The following is a 5,895-nucleotide window of genomic DNA, read 5'->3' on the forward strand; positions in this document are numbered from 1 at the left end:
ACTGCCCCCGCACACCCCCCGTGAAGTTGCATCATCGTTCATAGTGTAAATGCTGTGAGAAGATAAGCTTTTCAAAATAAAATTCTCCCTGTCTTTCCTTCCCAAGAACACCATGAACACCTACTGTCATGTGCAGTGCTTATGGACCCACCTGGAGCAGAGGACCCTCTCCGACAGACACCCTCCCCACCCCACCCCACCCCACCCCACCCCACCCCCAGGAACTCACTTGCTCCGAGTCATCGAGGAGAGGGTGTCTGGTTCCGTGTCTTAAATGGGTGGGCCAATGACACGTCATCTCCTAGTAAGCCATCGGGTTCACCGGTTCGGGTTCGGGTTCGGTGGCATGAAGTACATTTACGTCCTCCTTGAGTTTGACTTTGAAAGTCTTGGGGCCCTGAGTAGGCCGCCCCCAAACGTGCCTCCGTGGCATAGAGAAGTTTTGGAATTAGACTGACAACACCACGAGAGGGACGCTCTGACTCTCTTTTACTTCTCCCCTCTGAAATCAGGAAGAAAATCTCTCACGTGAAAGGGGAGGGGGGCGGGAGGTGTAGACACCATGACGAACTGAACCGCCCTCATGTCTCATGAAATGTTCACGAATCATCTAAGTAGGACTGCTCCTAACGAATAGAGGGCATAGATGTTAACGAGATAAGAATGTTTAAGGGGAACTCTCCCCCCAATGATTGTTTTCCATAGGCCGACTTCAAGACTTTCCAACATCTCTGGTCATCTCTAGGCTTAGAGGTTGGCTAAGTGCCATTGGCAGGGTGAAATCTCAGCGAGTGTCTACATCACCTCCACATAAGATAAAATACTGAAATGTTCATGGCTCCACAAGTCTAAGGGTCTCCCTGCTTTGGACCTCTTACGGAGGAGAGACTGAGCATGTTTGGTTCCATGCCTAGATAGATCTTGTGCTTTAGGGAAAGAGTGTACTCGGTAGGAGCCTAGACTTCTACAAAGTATTCCATATTCACACTGTTCACTGTGGTTGGCTTCCTTACTTTCACTGACTGACTGAAGAAAAAAAAAAAAAAAAAACAGACAGTGTCCAAGGACGAGGCATTCCAAAGAAGGAACGGAACGTGTGTGGTCCAAGCTACCTGATGTCGCCATCCTCATGGTAGGAAGAGGACTTTTTTGGGGGAGTGGGGAGGCAAAGTAGAAGATATGCAGATAATGTTTGGGGGAAGGAGAAAGAGATTTTAGTCCTAAAGGTGGTCACTTCTCAATGGAAAAGAAAGAAAACGAGGGACAGGCTAAAAATGGGCACAGACGATTGGAAAAGGTGTGTGAAGAAAATGGTCTTTGGAAAGGAATCGGATCCGTGGTCAGGACTGACTGGATAAGATGAGGATGGATTCAAAGACAGAAATGAGTTTTCGTATCAACGTGAAACAAGTGCAAAAATAGAATTTAGTTGTCTCTCTATGTTAAAAGGACAAGGTTTGGGTTTGGGTTTAGGGTTTGGGTTTTTCTTTCATCAGTCTGCTCTGTCCATCATGAGAGATTAGATTAGATTAGGAAAGGTTTCTTCCTTTATCTTTAAGGAGAGAAGGAAGGAAAGAAAGAAAGAGAGAGAGAGAGAGAGAGAGAGAGAGAGAGAAGGAAGGAAGGAAGGAAGGAAGGAAGGAAGGAAGAAAGGAAGGAAGGAAGGAAGGAAGGAAGGAAGGAAGGAAGGAAGGAAGGAAGGAAGGAAGGAAGGAAGGAAAAGGAAGCAAGAAAGAAAAGCTTATGCCTTGTCAAAAGTCATCACTTATTTTCTAGGTTGCCGTTATCAGGTCTCGGAGGACTCACATCAGCTTAGTCCTCTCGAGATTCAAAGAACCAGGTGTGGCTCGGAACTGAAGAAGAAGCTTCTCTCTCTGCCTAGCAAGTCTCTCCTTGGGATGTCGGTGACCTGGCTAGCGAAGCACTGTTTCACAGTGACCTATATCCGATTAAGTGCTTTACAACCTTTTGGATATTTTGGACACACTTGCCCCCCGGTTGAAGGACAGGTGAAGTCCTTTGGACTTAGAACGCACTTTGAGTTAGGATGCAGGAGGAGAGGGCCCTCGAAATAGCCCAAAAATGTGTTCTCTCTCCTGAGAAACGAGAGAGATGAAACTGAGTACGTTTCTTGGAGAGCTTCGATGACACGGGAAGCGTCGTCAAAGAGGAAGGAACAACGTGAAGTCTACTTTGGCTTGTGTCTGTACACCGATGTGTTCTAACTGTTCCAGACATGATGGGATGTTTCTTCCTGGAAGTCTTCTCTGCCCTGGCATAAAGGGTTGTCTGTCGTCGTCAAAATGGAGGCTCACACGAAAGGGACGGAACCCAGTATCAGGGAGGTGTTCTAACCGACGTTCACGCCAAGGCAGCAACAACAGCCTGTTGAAAGGTGGTGGGGGTGGCGGGGCACACGTGGATCGAGTCCATTCTGTCCTGTCAACAGCCGGTCGGGGCTATGGCAGACGGGAGACGGCGGCCCGGCCGGTTGGTTACTCCCTGGCCAACCTCCCCCCTCCCCCACCCCCACACTCCACCTTGCATTCCTTCACCCACCCATGGTGCCTTGAAGATGACCCCAATTGTACATAGACATTGGCGGGAAGATTTCTACAGTCTACCGGCAACGTCTGACCTGTCATGCTTGTAACCCTGGGGGGGGGGGGGGTGGGGGGTGGGAACTATTTTTCTCTCTGGAAAGAAAACCTCCTCTCTCTGGACCCTCTGAACCCCAGCCACTGGACTTCATTCCACTGCCACTTAGTAGGGGTCATCCAAACATTCTTGTGGCCGTAGGTATGTCTTCCGTGTGGGTTGAAGTCTTCCCTCACTCACTGCAAGCCTGATGTCCTCACCGTGGCACAGAGACTGTTAAAAAAACAAAATGTGTTTGCCACTTGGGGTCTACCTTCCACAGCCTCCCCTGTGATCAGATCACGGCACCCGCTTCGCTGGGCAAATCCTACAATCCTTCACAGAAGCTCTTGCAAACTTTTTGGAACCGTCACTCGTCCAGTCACGCTCGATCATCAGGCAAGGTCGGCAGAACCGATGGAAAGACTGGACTCCAAGTAGAACAAGGATGACTTACACGGGATTGAATGAACTGATGAACAGGATGATAATGTGTATGACTACTTGTGTAAAGTAGGACGGATTGGGGAAGCGGGGGATAACTTAGGGGGTTGGGATGACCATGTACACATGACTGTACATAAAATCGGTAATCAACAAGCAAGCGCCTCCTACTATATAGCACAGGAAACTCTACTCAATACTTTGTAATAAACCTATGAGAGAAAAGAATGTGAAAAAAAAAAAAACCCTACGTAAAATACCTATATATATATATATATATATATATATATATATATATATATATATATATACATATATACATATACACACACACACGTATGTAGGTATATGTATATACATGTATGTATGTATATATATGTATATGTATATATGGAGGGGGGGAGAGAGAGAGAGAGAGAGAGACAGAGAGAGACAGAGACAGAGGCAGAGACACTGAGACAGAGAGAGACAGAGAGAAAGAAGAGACAGAGAGACAGAGGGATTAGGACTGATTCTTAAATCTTTTGTTTTCCAGGTACAAGGAAAAACAAAAACAAACCAACAAAACCCAATTTTCTTTTTTCTTTTTTCTTTTTTTTTATTTTTAAAGATGGACCTCCATTTGGTAACTTATACCTCTGTCAGCAGGATGGAATCACTGATCTTTTTCTCCCTACCTTCCTTAATTCAGAAACTCTCAGTGAGGCTTCTTATTTCCTTGGCAACCGAGTTATTTGCATACGTTACTTGGAGGCCAAAATTATGTTTCCATAAAACGGGGATACTCACTTGTGGATATGAAGTTCTGGAGCTACTCGTTTCCCTTAGGGTGTTGTTCTTAACCTGAAAACTGGACTGCATCCCGAAGTTTTTTGAGTTCCCTCCAATATCTGGCTACGACTCTCCCCATGAACGTTTGCCATTTTCTCCCACCCTTTTGACTTGGCCTCACTGAGAACTAAAATGGCCCTTTGCCTGAAGCTCTGCAAACGGAAGCTAGAGAACTTGACGAAACGGCCACAACGGCTCCTATGGAAACAATCCTCGTGCCTGTTTCTTTGAGAGCCACTCCGAAATTTGAACCAAACACCCGACGACATCATCAGAGGTGTTGCAGACTTCTAAAGTTGCTTCGACCCTGACATCTAGAAATCTCCTTCACTCACTCACTCACTCACTCACTCACTCACACACACACACACACACACACACATCCCTACACACACGAGTCACCAGCTCAGCTTTAATATGTTCCAAGGAACTTTCAGAGGAGGGAACTCTTGGGCTCCAGAGTAGGCCGCCCCAAAATCTGCCTCCATGCTCTATTGATTATTTTGAATTCAAGTGACTTAAGAACCGGCCAGCACAAGAGGGACACACTGGCCCGCCTTTCTGTCCTCCTGCGGAGGAAGATCTCAAGTGAAGACATCTGCTTCCATGCATGTCCATGATTCTCAAATGGTGTAGTGGGGTTTCCTGGGTTAGGAAAAGGAGGGGACATCTTTTGCCTGGAAAAAAAGGCCTGTTTCTCACACAACCTCCTCCCATCCCTTACCTCTCTCCCTCCTTCCCTCCCTGCAGTTTGGAGGGGACAGCCTAAGGGTGGGGAAATTGGGGAAAGAAAAAAGACAAAGCCATTCATTAAAGAGAAGCTCGAGGCAAAGTCAAAGGCTCCGACTTGACCGGAGAGCTTTCTGCATTTGAATGGAGCGATTGAACGAGGCCCTGCCGAATGAATCGTCCGGACCTCCCCTCCCCTCCCCCGCTCCTGGCAAAGGTCAGTCCAGGGGACTTAGGAAGGAGCTCTGGAGAAGGAACGGGGGTGGGGGTGGGGGTGGGGGCGGGACCAACAGACAATAGCCGCTGCCTGCCTGCCTGCCTGCCTGCCTGCCGGGCTGAGGCCTGAGGCCTGAGGCCTGAGGCCTGAGGGTCACCACGCTGGCTCTTGCAACACAATCCCTTCCAGGAAACTGCTGTGATGACTGTTTGGCAGTGAAGGATCAACTCTGAACTCTCTTGGCCTATTTCTGCAAAAGGCCCGAGCCTCAGCTACGACAGATTCTCTGGGTTTCTTGGCACAGGGACTGACCCGCACCCTCCCGTCCTGTCAGATCCTCCTTTGTACACACGCCTCCACTCACTGGAAGGGTTCTTTGGCCTCGTCCAGAAAACGAACATACAAAAAGAAACCCACAAACAAGACTGAAATGATGTGTTGGTAGTTATGGGAAAGAAACCTGCTCCTCTCACACACCTGAGGGCAGGAAGCGAAGGCAGGTTCTCGGCCGGAGGGGGACGGGGTGAACCGAGGTCGGTCAGCGCCCCCCTCCCCCCGCTTCTCTCCCGGGTGACGTGGGCCCCCCTTCCCCGCCTCTCTCTGCGCCCCCCATCCCCACCCCGCCCTGGTTCTGATATTTCACTCGGGAAACTTCTCTAGGCCGGCCGAGATGCCAGCTTGCTGTCCTGCCGTTTCATGTCCATCTCTATCAGCCATGTCCAAAAGGCACGGGAAATCATGGACAGCAGATAGCGCACCCAGAGTTGTGTGTGTGTGTGTGTGTGTGTGTGTGTGTGTGTGTGTGTGTGTGTGTGTGTGTGTGTGTGTGTGTGTTTGCTGGGGTTTCTGTCTGCGTGTGTGTTTGCTTTTGGTTTGGCTTTTTTTTTTTTTTTTCTTCGATAAACTCGCCCCATTTGGGAGTCGGGTGGAACACGGCGGGTGTCTCCTGGCCTGCCGCCCTAACAAACCCCAAAGAGACTCATTTTGGGGTCTCGGCCAGCCAGGTCCCCTTTCTTGGAATTCTGGTTTCATAAATC

Source organism: Pseudorca crassidens, unplaced genomic scaffold (assembly GCF_039906515.1).
Source record: "Pseudorca crassidens isolate mPseCra1 unplaced genomic scaffold, mPseCra1.hap1 Scaffold_135, whole genome shotgun sequence".
NCBI classification, from domain to species: domain Eukaryota; kingdom Metazoa; phylum Chordata; class Mammalia; order Artiodactyla; family Delphinidae; genus Pseudorca; species Pseudorca crassidens.